At 42.3% G+C, this 15,567-nt stretch overlaps 1 protein-coding gene across 1 annotated transcript in view; it reads left to right on the top strand.

Moving 5' to 3' along the window:
* Positions 1–15,567, top strand: part of LOC120955475 (DNA topoisomerase 2) — a 197,370-nt gene that overhangs the window by 51,116 nt on the left and 130,687 nt on the right. The gene's annotated exons all lie outside the window — the stretch shown is intronic.

Raw genomic sequence — 15,567 nt, 5'->3', positions numbered from 1 at the left:
AAAAACCGTCTAGTTTACGATCATCTCGTCTGTATGCATCTTGGGGGAGGGTGAATTTTTTTTCTTCGCGTTTCAAATGACTTGATCGATGAGATCATCGATCGTGCTTGTATGTGCACTTGGGAGTGGCAGGCTAGGTGCTAGCGTATTGATCGTAGAATGCAACTATCATGGTAGGTTGCTGCAAAAAAGGCCTTAACAATGCAATAATAGAATTAATAATCTACCTAAAACATTCACAAACCTTTTCATTTAATACAAATAATAACAAATTGATTGCTTTTCGAGGCTAAGCCAGTTTTAGAATATCGTTTTGAACTAGGTTTTTTAGAATCGATTGTTTTTAGGCCGTCCACAAGGACAGAGGAGGCGTGGTAGGCCCAAATTGAGGTGGCAAGATGGCGTGGAGGCGTCCGCCATTAAGGCCGGGATAACGGACTGGCAGACGAAGGCGCGAGACCGTGAGCGGTTTCGGAAACTCCTGAGGCAGGCCAAGACCGCAAAGCGGTTGTAGCGCCGGATAAGTAAGTAAGTAAGTTTGTACCATCACCTTTGTGTAGTAGGCGTAGGATACTATGCCTGTGTAGCTGGCCAGAGGGAGATTGTCGCATTAAAGTAGGCTCTGCCACACAACGATGGCCAATATAGTATAGTTAACAACCAACTAAGCTGGACGGCTTTTAATCTCGCTCCTCTGGTTAGGCCTTTTGAAAACACTTGGAACACTTTGGAAGGAATTGTTTCGTTGATTTGTTGCAAGGTAAGGTAAATTTCCCTGTACCTACAACACCCGTTAGCCCGCCTTGTAGTACTCCAGCACCGGCAGGCTCGTGCCCAGCATTATCGACCGTCCGTCCTTCTGGAAGATGTCCTTGTTCCGCTCCAACCAGAGGCTCTTGGTAACGTCGACCGCCAGCAGGCACTTGGCGGTCTTTAAAAACTCATCCATTTCCTGCACGTTCAGTGAAAAGCAGCAGCTCAAATCGAGCTGCTCCAGCTCGCGGGCCGTGGTCCAATCGTTGAAAAACTTGCCCAACAAATTCGGATTGCCCGGTATGGCAAGCGTGCGAAGATGCAGCGGGCGGGACCGTAGAAACTCACCCAAACTTTCGTCGGTCAAATCACACCGACCTAGGTCCAGGTGGTGCAGAGTGGCCAGTAGGACGGCCAGCGGGCGGAGATGCTGCTCGGTAAGGATCGTGTAGTTGATGGTAAGGTACCGTAGGTTGCTGCAGTGCGCCGCCAGATTGTCCACTATGAGCTGCTTAAGCGTTTCGTCCATAATGTAGCCGCCGGAAAAGCGGAACGCTTCCATCGTCGGTCCAAGGCTGGTGAATACGTTGCGCAGATACTCGGGATAGTTGTCCCGCCCGGCCACGCTCCGGTAGTCCAGCTCGAAGTTGCGTATTTTACGCAAATGGCGCTGGCTGATGTACAGGAAGCGTTTGCAGACGGACGACAGCAGCAGCAGCTCGTTGAAGCAGAAGTAGGAAAAGATTTCCATCAGCGAATCTTCGTCCAGCTCGAGCAGATCCATCTTGGCATCGCTGGGCGGGACGGAAATACACACACACACACGGGGAACGGAAACGAATGGCCCAAGGTCACGGTACGGTCTGCGGAATAGCGAATGTGTTTATGTTTACGTTGACAATCATATGATCTGCTGAAGTAGCCACCCCGTCGCGCTGCGGAGACGTTACGCACGTAACGCCTGTGGGTTTGTAAAACCCAAGCAGCATTTCGAACGGCACAAATGTCACACTTGTCGTTACTAGGCGAACCAAGCTCTCAAAAATGCTGGTTTTCGGTATCAATTTTGAGCACGGGGCATAAAGGTGAACATGCTAAAAGGCGGGTGAATATTTATTAGCTATTTCGTTCGTCGAACAAAAATCGTCGCTCATCAGTGAATAATTTTTTTTTTTTTTTTGATATAAAAACTTTGTGGACCGAAAAGTGGTATAGTAATGTCCCAAACGACGCAAATGCCTTCAAAAGCTCCTAGACGAGGTCTAAACGATTCAAGCTCTCAGTCTAATTGCAATATCCCAAGCGCAACAAATCCACTAAACGACTCCTAAACGGGGTCTAATCGACTCCAGCTCTCAGCCTAAAAGGAATCTTAAAATACTCCGTTTAGCAGACGGTAAATGACTGCTGTATTTAAAAAATAACAAAAAGAGGGTGCCGCAATTTTTTGTGAAATTTGGTAGCTAGTGGAGCCATCACAGTTTCGAGAGCATTCGAGTTCTTGCTTTACTGTGAATGATGATCACATTAAAGTAATATATCGCTAGAACTAAAACGGTGCTACAATTGACCGTGAGCGAAACGTCTCACTAAGATCGAGCGACGAAGAACTTGTCGAATTTTGACTGTGTATTAGGATTAGAGGAAGGCGGTCATAGACCGAGTAACCTGAAGAACGATTAGCCATCTGACCATGGTAGCAAGACGTTCTCAACCCAGAGTAGACCAGCAAGTAAGATTATGGCTATCTTGGTAAACAAAATTGAACTTCGGGCTAACTGTATACCTGAAGCATATCGAAGCAACTGGTAGCCAACCAAGAAATTTGGCAGAATTGAAATAGATTTTCATTTGCCACTTACACCAATATTGGGCGAGAAGTCAACATCTTAACAACATATCAATCATGATACAAGTAAGCAAAACGTTCATTGTATAGCCCTGAAAATCTATTTAATTCTAATTAATTGCCAAAATAACTTCATTTTTCCAATTGATATAATGACCTGAGTGATCACAGGCTTTCGAGACTTATAAGGTAACAAGTAGTGGGATAGCCATATGAGATTTGAACCCACGAAGGCCATGTTGAGCGTTGTGTGAGTTGACGACTGTCTTCTTTTTCTGCCTTTTCTTCTTCTTCTTCTTTGGCACAAAAAACGTTGTCGGTCAAGGCCTAGTACCACTAGTGGGGCTTGGCATTCAATGATTTATTGATTACCCTTAGCAGGATAGTCAGTCCTACGTACGGGAGCACGGTCTAATAGGGGTTTGAGCTGTATCACGTCGGCTGTACCATGTCTCAAAATGATTATTGTGTTAAAACAGGAAAGAGAAAAAATAAGAAGAAAATATTTTTAAATATTTTTTATTTCCTTAAGTTTTTTTTTCATCATTTTGAAAGAGCGCCTCCAAACAAATTACTCCCTGTGAATCAGATACGAGCAATCGAGGTGGTATCCGGGTTGGCATTCAGATAAGCCGCAATTTGAGCCTCAAATGGTGTGCCGTGATTCTTGCTTTCTTCTTACTAGTAAGAGTTAGACGGTCGACCAGATGCTTATGCTACGGTTAGAGAAACGAATGCAACCATCAACCCTCACGGGACTACTATACCCACTGTATTAAATCCACTGGTCCCTCAAATTGATAGACCTTCCGCGGTTGCGTTAAACTCGCCACTAAAGCCGTCCTTCAAAATGTTCCATACGTTTCTATTAGCACAGCAGATTTAATATGTATTTCCCAAATATGTGGGGTACGCAAGCTGGTACTTTTGCTTGCATAGATGGTTTTGCAACGACAGACAGCCACACTGCGAGAGATTTGTGTAGAAAACCTACTAAACACTGAATACTTCCGCCTCTTTGCTTGCTACACGATCGCCAATGAAGGTTGAATGACACAATAGAGGATGTATCGCATCGAACGTTGCCACGTTGTAAAGCAAATGAAAAAGCTGTTGTTAACGAATCAGGAAATATACTTGTTACAGCATAACATAATGATTTTAAGCCAAGAGAAGTGTAGCAAAGGTCAATGGAGGAAAAATGGATTCGAATCATTCTACTGTTTTACAAACTTAAATGCCAATATACAAACTGTTATATATTGCAAAATATTTGCATTTTGTAGAACTGTTGTTCTTTAATATAAGTGCTTTATTATTGTGCTTTATTAACTCCAATGGGACAGAGTTTATTTTTTCTTTAAAAAATCTAATTTTCGGTGAATATTTATCAGCTTCGAAACGTTTAAATTTTTATTTTTCTTATCCAAAAATATTTTGCATTTATAACATTTCAACTACTAAACCCGATCGAAAAGGATGTTTGTGAGAATAAGACAGTATACGCAAAGAGCTGTTTTTCAAGTGGAGTGGTTTTTGTGTTTGTTTATCTTGTATGGTGTCCAAATGCTTACCGAAAAAAACAGATCTTGTTGCTACCACGCTATCCTACATTGACGCGGGTCGTTCGGCCGACATATGTTAGGCCTGTGTGAAAAAATATCGATACGGAAATCTTTCTGGACGCCTAATACAAACACACGGAAGCTAAATTCTGTACTTCCCATATCATCTGAGCAAACACTACTTGGCCGAAAAGCTGTTAAACTTACTCAAAAAACAATTTTGGAGGACATCTTTTTTTGCTGGATGTAGTATAAAAGCATAGGCTCGGACTTTTCGAACGATCATCAGTTGACTAGTACCCAACGCTCAACATACAACCGTCACCATGAAGTTCGCTCTTGTTCTACTTGCCCTGTTCGCGGTGGTGTGCATCTGCCAGGCTTACCCACAGCCTGCCGAGGATGCGAACGCTCAGGGAGCACAGGCATCTCAGGGAGCTCAGGCATCTCAGGGAGCTCAGGGACAGGAGCAGGCTGATAGTTCCAAGTCCGAGGCCGAGATCATCGCTGAGCTGAAAGCCAACCCGAAGGGACGCTTTTGGGGAGCGCTTGCTGGTATCGTCGGTAACCTCGTTGTAAACTGGATCAACCGTGGATAAGTAATTAAAGCAACGATAGAAACTTACATTTCAGTCTTCACTCTTTGAACGATAGTGCGATATCACTTTACTTCACACATAAAGGCCGGGCTACATTGATCGTACTCGCAAGTGTAATTTCGATTTTCACTAGCGCATCTGGCGGCGGCTGGTGGAAGCTTTTTTTGGTCATCGAGGGAATAGTCATGCCGAATCTCAAAATTAAGTAGTTTTTTTTTTTCGTTTTTTGATGCGAAAACGGCTGAAATACTTGCACAATATGTTTGTCTATCATTTACAAAGCTTTTCCAGTCCAGTTAAACTAAAAAACATGGAAAAATACCATATTTTCTGGAGCGGCTCCAAATTGTTTGGCAAAATGCTTCGGTCAGCCGCCGCCAGATGCGCTAGTGAAAATCGAAATTACACTTGCGAGTACGATCAATGTAGCCCGGCCTTAAAAAATTTTCGATTGACTGTTCCTGCATAGTTTTCAATTTGTCGTTTCTTTCCTAGAAACTGAAATCGGATTTGATTTTAGTTACAAGTTCTTATACAAATGCCATACAAAATGGGACATATTGAACGCATATGTGCTATCGTGTAGACACAACTCAAAACAGTAAAATAAATAAACAGATCTTGTTGCTACATCGCTAGCTTTCATTGACGCAGGTCGACATATGTTGCGTTCGTGCAATAAAAATCGATACAGAAATCTTTTTGAACACGTTATACAAATCCACGAATGCAAAATTCTGTGCTTCTCATACCATCTGAGCAAACTCTACTTCATCGCAAAGCTGTTGTGCGCTTTGGAGGACATCTTCCCTTGCTGGATGTAGTATAAAAGCATAGGCTCGGGCTTTTCGTACGATCATCAGTTGACTAGTACCCAACGCTCAACAATAAAACCGTCACCATGAAGTTCGCTCTTGTGCTGCTTGCTCTGTTCGCGGTGGTGTGCATCTGCCAGGCTTACCCACAGCCTGCCGAGGATGCGAACGCTCAGGCACAGGCATCTCAGGGAGCTCAGGGACAGGAGCAGACTGCTAGTACCAAATCCGAGGCCGAGCTCGAGGCTGAGCTGAAGGCCAACCCGCAGGGACGATTGTCAATTTTCACCAAATTTATTTTTGACATCATTGCAGGCTGGATCAGCCGTGGATAAGGAATAAAAGCTCACTAAACATCAACACTTTCTTTATTTGTTCAACATCGTTCAGTGAAATATTCGTTGCTGCTTAAATACTTTGAACGATAGTGTGATATCACTTCACCTCTTAAAAGGGTTTTGCAAAGTAAAAGTTTAGAAATGATCCTACGATTGATTGACTGTGTCCCAAATATAAATCAGTCGTATTCTATTCTTATAATCGAGTCGTCTCGACCTCGAATTCTGTGTATTCATTTGTATGGAAAAGTTCACGTTGGAGTTAATTTTCTCGACTCGAATCGAATGTCTTACTATTTTTAAGAATTATTCGAAATTGCTTTGTAACTTAAAGATGATTCCGATCCGGTCTGGTCGTACGACTTCACAACATGCAGCACGTAGGACTGACTATCCTGCTAGTGGGGATAATCCAAAAGTCACTGAAAGCCTAGCCCAGTAGTGGTACAGGCGCAGGCCTTGACCGACAAAGATTGTTGTGCCAAATAAGAAGATGTTTCAAGTCAATAAATTGTGAGATCAACTATCACAGTTTTGAGGAATGGTTGATCAATCATGGAATGGTTCAAGCACAAGTGAGAAAGTGTCAATAATTCGTAAGATGAACGCAAAATCATTTGGGGACTGCAAAAATATTGGAGAACCCAGTAGTATAATGTTGCTAACGGTAGATTATTGAATGATCGTTAGCTTTTCAAACGTTTTTATGACACAACAATTCTTCAGAAAAAGAAAAAAAAATAGGCCAGACAGAAAAATAGGCCAAAAATAGGTTCTGGCACAATCGGACATGACATGATAGGTTCAAAATTTGACACACATCGCCTCGAACATGTCAAATTGCTTACGTTTTTCATGTTCGATGTCGTGTTCGATTGGTGCCAGAGTGCCGGGTGATACAGTATAAGACTCATCTGTACTCATCTTCTACTTGGTATAACGTCCTACGAGGACATACCGGCCTATACAGAATTTCGAGACGTATTCAGTACCACGCAGCCGGATAGTCAGTAAAAGTCCTCGCTACGGAGGGACGAGTTCATTCTAGATTTGAAATTATGACGGACATGTTATTGAGTCGTGCGAGTCGACGGCTGTACCACGGGACCGCACCTTCACATGATCCTGCATCTGTAGAGGTTTCAAAAGGTTGAATTCGAACAAAATTTAGAGCGCACACAGTATTAATTTGACCCAAATTCAGAATCTTTCCAGCAAAATAAATTCAAATCTTCAACTGGAGTCATTCAAACGTTAGGATCCAGCGACCCACTCCAGACATAATGCGATAGAGATCTTAAAGTAAAACATCTCCATTGAAGAAAGCTTTGTTAAACATCATAAATGCAACATTTGTAGAAAAATGAAATATTCAATTGCCACTGGCACTTCCAAAGCTGTTTTGACAGAATTTTCGCTCCGTTCCTCCGCTATCTCCATTCAACGAGCGAACGAGTAGTCGGACAGCAACAAAAGAATTCAGCTGCAGCACGGCATGCTATGATTCGTTAGCTCGTCAGCATTTCGATACAATCCACCACCACCAACACCACCATAACAGAGTTTACGCCAGCGATGCATCCCGATGCTCCCCCGGATGCATTCGAAGCATCAGGTGGTGAATGTAAAATTCAATATTGTATCCATCCCGGTCGCTGGGGTTACGCCTGTGATGATGTTGTAGGGTGAAATTGAAAAACTAACGCAATTAAAAGATGAAACCGGCGCACTGTAAGTGTACGAGGCGAGGGTAACAGAGTTAAACCATTTCACCACCGTGGTCACCGTAGCCAGCTACCAGCTCCGGCTAGGGGTCGAGCCATAAAGCTAGGCGAGCATAAAATTGACCAAAACTGTTCGCACAAAGCGATTAGTACGGTTGGTAGTCAAAGTGGTAAATGACTCTTTTATTTAGAGTCGACAATGGTATCGCTTTGAGGGTTTGCCCTCGGTACGGCAGTTATTAGGAGAGTGTGACATCGTTTATCCATTTGTTGTGAGCTAAATAGTGATTACATGCTATTGTTTATCGATTGATTGTAGCCATTTCATGAGCGATAAAATGAGCATCTTAAGCGGGCGCCTACAATGATGTATGGGATGAAGTGAGACGATTTTTTTTAATTCGATACAGGGTTTCCCACGATTTACAGCTGAGTTCCAGTAATGTTTTGGGTGCGCCTCACGATTTAGGCACCGTATCGCATAGATTTTTGGATTGATTTCATGGTTTCATTCCAATCATCCCATTGCAAATCAATAGAAATGATAAAAAAATTCTGGCAATCGGTCCATGAATAGTGGGAAAGTCTTAGGAAAGCCTTGTAGATGTCACAATACTGGTTAGTAATGAAAAGATACAAAAATCAATAATCATAAGTTTGCCTACATTTTATGTTTTACTTGCCTTAATTTAACGGTCAGAGCTCCTGAAGTTATGCAAACATGACGCTGTTGTCCTAATATTAAATATGATCTCATTTATGTACGTAAAATCAGAACTATGTTAGAGAGTACAATCAATTAAACAATAACAAACAAAACGAACACTCGGGAGCTATTTGAAGCTATAATTAAAGCCTCCCACTTAAACATGTACGCAAACGAAGCCATAAAAAGGAATCGATTATCCTAGCGTACTGGTTTGTCTTATAAATGTTTGTCTCACTGTGAGCCTTGGAAGCTGTTTTGTTGAACAAAAACTACTAAGTACAAGTTAACAAATAAGCCAATGTGATTACTAAGGCTTCGTTTTTATAACAGGAACTATACACCAATAATGATAGAAAATGGGTTTAGGTAGGGGTAAAAGTTGGCAACAGAGAGGAGAGTAAACCTTAAAGACAGGCATTCAAGCAGTAAAATACGTCACACAAGTTGTTTTCCTTAAGGACATATAGGTTATATTTTGAATCAAATTCTGAGCAAAACATAGTTTCAAATCAAATCAACTAAATTTCTGAGCACATAGCGTTTGTATCAGTATTATGTTTTAAAACACAAAAAGTACCGAAAGCTTTCATTAAAACAGTGTTAAATGGTTTGTTAACAAGAAATCTGTTTAATAATCGGTCACCTAGAGAAGCGACAGCGAATCCTTACACTACGGTGGCACCCTGCTACCCTTTTTCGAGCCGTCTGTTTGCTTGCCTGTGATTCATTATTTCCCCAAATTCCATCACCACCATGGCGCCAAAGGACATTATCAATCGTGACGTTGTTTGCCTAAATCTTAGTACGCTTCTCGCCCTCAGTTTCGGGCTGGTTAAAAGGGGTTAGTTATGTTTGAATGTAGCCACGCCATGGCGGAATAGGAAGGGGAAGAACCAAAACGAAGGGTACGGGCGACAGGGGGAGCGGTATTGTGAGGTCGAGAAATTGAATCCCTGCTAAGTCGATTATTGTGAAATTGAAACTTCATTGTTCGATGCTAATTAGCGATCCAGTGTCCGTTTTGGTACGGTTCGCCCCATGGTGCCCAGTGCTAATTGATTGCGGCAGTGCTGGTAGTGCTGTTGGTTTGGATATTGGTTGTGATCGGACGGCACACGGCCGGGACGCATGATTGATGACAATCGTAGGAAAATTATCCACCACGCTTCACCATTCCATGACTACTGTGGCGCGTGTGGCTGAACAGGAATGGCCACCGAGGAGAAGAAAGGCTGTACACGATAACAATTTGATGTTGGCCGCTTTGGCAACTGGGAAGTGCAGATAGAACAGGGTCTGGTGGGAAGCTCCTTGTGGAAATAATAATAATCAAAACCCCAAATTCGTTTGGCTAGGGATTGTTTTGAATGGGTTTTGTTGTAAACCGATTGCCTTTGATTGCGGTAGTGGGACATTTCGTAGTTAACAGGCTGCTAGTGGAGGGTAATGAGCAGAGTGTAATTTTAGTCACAAATAGTGTGGTTTCCAATTAAGCGCAAGCTTTTCAGCATTCTGAAACGAAATTAAGAAACCTTTTTCAAACCAGAATTAAGCCAAAAGCACCAATTATATTAGTGGGCAAATTAAAACAGCTTCTTGACAATTGTTCTTAAATCGTTTTATTTTGTTACTCATTTCACTGCATTGTTTATGAAATAAAGCGTATTTTTGCGGATGTCTACAATTTTCTGCGACTATCTACAATTTTCATGATGTTGAGGCTTAACTATTTGCCTTCCTTTAGCGTGTCTTGTTACACGCCTGAAGGTATGCAATGTAACCAGCAAACATTGAATCTAGCTAAAAAAGCAAGGATACAACCACTCAGCATAATTTTAGGCGCTTTAGGCGCCTATATGCCCAATTTTTGGCTCCAACACAGCTACAAGATTTGTTAGCATTATATTATATTTCTTTTCAAGTTCATTAATTGCTATAAACTTTACTCGTTCAACAAATCAACTATTTCATGCGTTCTACTACCCAAAAATAGGAATTCTTCACTATTTAAAACATTTTACTCATATTTTTGTTACAGTGGAAGTTGCTCTGTTTAGTGTTGCTAAATCAAACGCTTGATACGAACTAGCAGAGAAAGCAGTCTCTCCTTTCAGTAGCACTTGGGTGCGCTACTTCAATTACCACGGTCCCGCTCGGTCCAACGAACCGATAATTGAGTGTCGAATTTTCATAACTTAATACATTCGATCAAAACGCCATAAAGTGACTCTGTCCGCCTCGACCCCGGCGGTTCAGTATTTGACTCACGCAAGCTAATCTCATAAGACATCAATTCAACTTCACCGTCGTTGCAGTACCACTCACGTCACCGGAGCCGCACTATAAGCGAGTGACTGCAGCAGTGACTGCAGCGAGGATACAAACCAGCGGAAACTCCCTTGCGCTAAACCGATAGGAGCAACTTTTTTCACAACGCACACAGAACGGAAAGTCTCACTTTTCATGTGCAGATTTATGAAGTTTCTAATTTCTTTCCCCCCTCGCACCAGCCAGTGCCGGGCTGGTTAGTTATTTTTTATACGTTTCTTTGATTTTTATTCACCTCCCATCGTGACGCGACTCGACCCGAAGGCGGGGTGCATCATGCCACTAACCGCATACTCCATAACCGTCGCTGTGTTGATGATGGAAGCCCGCTTCAGCTCGGATAATCGGAGTATCGGGTGGGCCAGGGAGATGGTCCGCTTTCCCGTCGGTTCGTTTTACCAGCGCGAAAGGATATTCCCATGCCGTGCCGGTGGGTCGAACAATAATAACGCATCAACGAGAAAAGCTGCGCCAGAGCTCGCGTCACGGGCACGGGGTGCTGGCGTGATAAGAAAAATACTATGAGTAGAAAGCGGCAAAACTTGATCCGGTTTTTTTTCCTCTGTTCCCCCTTTGGTGGAGGAAAGGGTGGTATTGTATAGTCGCTTTTATCATTTGCGCCCAATCGAGAGGAGTTGGGTTGAAGTAGGAGTAGATGTAAGGGCGAAACATTTTCATCGATTTAAAATGGATCTAGCATAGAGAGAGTGAGAAAGAATACAAAGTAAAACAAAATAAAATCACACAACAGCGATGGCGCACATATTGAAAGGGGCAACAGAAATTGTATTGAAAAGTTCATAATGAGATTTGAAGCGTGCCAAGACATGCCGCATGCTTATACGCGCACACACACACACACACCTGCTCTCATAAAGCGTGTGTGAGCGAAAGTGATGCTCGCTCCCGTATTGCTTCCCACCATCTCCATTCTAAGGAGCCTATGGAAAATAAGAATACCGTCATCGTGCGAGTCTGTGTGTTGTGTTGTGCTGTGAGCCAAAAAGGTAGACAAACGCTTGCGCCCGCTGTTTGTGTAGGCCCGGCTGTATGGGGCTTAGGCCAGGGCCGTTACCCGCCATCGCCACGATGTAAGTAGCGTGACGCGCGAGTGGGTGTCTTACGAGCTGAGCGTTCGAATGACGTCAAACAATGGACGATTTACTGTTTTGTGCAATGGTGCTCCGGGGGGATTGCTGCGCCGTCTTCCTGTACTGGGTGGGTGAACTTATAGTGGTAAGAGTTATAATATCTTGAGAATTGTTTTAGAAACTTAGCTGTTCAGTGTAAATTAACGGTAGTTAAATAGATGGTTTAAAAATGACTTCGTTCTGTGTTCAAATTTCCCCCATCAGGGTCAAACGAATCAAAAGCTATTCTGCTGCAAATCAGTATATTGAGATCAATATTGATATTTAGGTCATAGGGAATATTTTTTATTTAGGTTGTGTTACTGTAATCAAGCAGATAAAATCTAAAAATGAATCGAAAATACGCTCAAACTCATCGTTTATCCCTTTTTGAGGAACTTGAACATTTCTTGCTTAACGTCCTAGCTAAACGCCTAAAGGTATGCAATTAGCATGACAAAACGTTAAATTCTGATTAAAACAAGTTCAGATGTATAAACAATAAATTAGAACAATTAAATAGAACAAAACCAGAAGAAAAAGTGACCAAATAATCAAAAATTAAATTTAATATACTGTGTACATAAACTATAGCAGTAATACTCATATTCATTCAAAATTCTCATATGAATCTTGAACACGCTACACGAACACGAACACGCTACGTCTGAAACTTACTGATAAATGCTTCGAATCTCCTACAGCAATCTTACGAGAGGGTTTTTTTGCTCCCTTTTAATCCAACAAAATCCCATCGGAATCAGTGAGAAAAAAGCAGACGTTTGGTTTGAAATTAGTCGTACGTTTTAATCGAATAGGGCTTGTGCATTAGTGCACACCTTCCAAATGTTTGTCAATTTCATTAGGGTCTGGAAATGTCTGTGTGCTCGTCAGTAAACGCTGCCTCTTGTTCCCTAACTGAAAATGACCGTGCCAACATCCTCGTTAGTGGGTGATTAATTCATTAATTTTAAATATCTGACCCCTATTTGAAATTCGTTAATCGTGTCGTTTTGTCGCTGCCGTTCGTCCTGTCGCTTCTCGTTGATTGAGATCGCTGGCGGATGGTCGGTTGGTTGGCGAATTGTGGACGAAAAAGCGTATCACTTACACCAAAATTGCTGACAACTGCTGCGAGGGTTCACATTTCACGCCTGTCCGCCGAAGTAAATTAACTCCCTCGGCACTAATCTCGTGTCTCGAGGGCATCTATTACTCTCTTTTTTCGTTATATGCGAAAGGTCGGCATAATTTCACTCGTCTTTCAAATTCAGCTTAACTTGATACACATTATTTTATTTTAAAAATAATTGAAAATAGTAAAATAATTTTAAAAAAAATCCAACTGAAAAACACGTGCTACGCACATAGTAATTGACTGTTACGGTATAGAAAATAACACCATTGTTCTTGTAATATCGCACTGGATGGGGTGTGTTACGCTACTGCAGCAAATTAATTACTTTCCACTTAATTGGATCTGCAGAATGACTTGTTTTTTTTTCTTTCTCTCAAACCGTTGCACCTACAGTGGTGATAATCAACGTGTGTCAACAGGCAATGTCGGACGCGAGCTCAAATGTCAGTTGATTAAAAGAAATGGAAAACAAAGCAGCGACAGTCGGTTGAGTGTCGGTGGAATTAAGTTTCTAACTAGCGTTTCATCAACAGACACAATCGATAATTTAATCAATTGCCTGATCAACCGGTACGTGCGGTGCTCAAGAAAGTGCACGGCACCATCGAGCTTAACGCTCGATCCGCTTTCGTTACATTGTAGGGAAAGGCAAGTGAGAAAATAACAGCAAATTACATAATAACGCTTTCCACACGCCCGCAAATGGGCTGCCGGCTGAAGAAGGACAGTCGTTTGTGTGTAGGAATGCACTTTTGTTCGAAGTAAAAGAATGAGGTATGTACCGTACGATGAGAAGATTACTACTAAAGGATGAAATACTTAGCAGATTATTGTTAAAAGCGAATGATATAGATTGTTATACTCCATAGCTGTGTTATGTTCGATGTGTTTCAGATAAAAATGTGTAAAAATTTTAAAACATAATTGATAACCTTCAAACTTGTGTTTGAATGTGAGCTATCAAAGAATTTCATAGTAGAAAGGATAACTCATATAAAACAACATTCAAGAATTCAATCGAACTTTGGTTAATTCCGATAAATTAACAAACAATATTGCTAAAATGCTCTGAAGAAAATGTGCTGCAAACGCTTTGTTTTTATACAATTTATTATATATTTCCAAAATTTTTTGTGTGTATTGCAACACATTTTACATATCAAAAAATGATTTGTCGCGGCAAATAGTATACAGTGCATGAAAAATGCTTATTTGCATACTTTAAGGCGTTCAGCAAAGTCACCTTCAATTGTTGTTATTAAGTGAAATTATTGTATTTTTGGAACTTCTTCGTCATATTTCAAGTAACAATCGTAGTCGGTCCTAACCAGGCTACGATTTAATGACTGTACTGCGGGACTAGTTCAACGTTTTGGTTAAAATATTCAATAATCAATAATATTCAGTACATTACCAAACATTGTATTGCATACCTTTAGGCGCCCATGCTTAACTGAGCGAAGTTCAGTTTGAAATGACACACGAGTCGTTACTATTTGCATCAAACAACGTCAAAAACACAGCACTGGCGGAAGGAAAGTTTCCAGCTTCCAGCCTCACTACACCTTACAGCCCACGCACATTTACGACAAAACACTTAGGTGTTACACCAAACATACACCCATTCTTCACACCCCCTTGAATCCTAAGAGGTGGTTTATTAGTGTAAAAAAAAGGGGCGAGGTGTTGCGAGTCGAAACGTTTGTCTCCAGTTTGGCGGCAACGGTCCACGCACATACACACATCCTCACCGCTCGGGAAGGAGGATGTCATCATGATCTCGGAAGGATTTTCTAGGTTTTCTCCGTTCTGTTTTCCTTCTCCCCCCAATCTAATACACTGTAGTAACACAGCAGCTTCGCCATCGAAGCCTCTCGAACAGCGTACAGGGTGCAGCGTTCTTTGTGTTGTTGCTTGTTGCTGTAGTGTTTGCCTTTATCGGCCACAAAACCGGCACACTTTCACTAGGTGCATTCATGCGAGTCGCATCAACCACAAACTGGTACCAACCACCCCCTTTTGAAAGGGTTTTGAAAGGGGTGCGCGCACACTCATGTGTGTGTAGCTAGTGTTCTGGACGCGCGCGGTACACGCACACACGGTGGAATGGGGAGGCGCAGTGTCGAGCGGGGGGATGCTGCCTCGAAGGTACAGACGGCGAGGGGTGGCCCAAGGATGTAACAGTGAGAAAGCGAAAGGCACAACACTTTCCACCACGCTATTTTTATAGGCGAGGAAAATGGTTACAAATTATAATTCAGCATCATCGGAGATAATGAATCGCCAGCCAGGCGCCAACCGGAGGGTGTCAACACATGCACACAGCCACAGCTTGCAGGAACCGGCGCTCACAGCTTTCCACTGACATGGATATCGACAATTGTGGGGTGTGTGTAAAGTGTTCCGGTTCGCACAGCTTCCCGGTAGTGTGTAAGAGAGTGAGAGATAAAAGAGGAGAGATAGAGAAAGAGAGAAAGAGAGAAACACAGTTGGTCCCATTTTGTGTGAGCTTCTAAACAGTCAACGCTGGCTGGCGTCGTACTTCGGGCGTAGTACACACCGATTTGGTCCGGCTGGTGATGGTGATGTGTTCCATCGTTCGGTTCGTTAAATTTGGAA

This window comes from Anopheles coluzzii, chromosome 3 (assembly GCF_943734685.1).
Source record: "Anopheles coluzzii chromosome 3, AcolN3, whole genome shotgun sequence".
Taxonomy (NCBI): domain Eukaryota; kingdom Metazoa; phylum Arthropoda; class Insecta; order Diptera; family Culicidae; genus Anopheles; species Anopheles coluzzii.
This window is presented reverse-complemented; position numbering and strand designations above follow the sequence as displayed.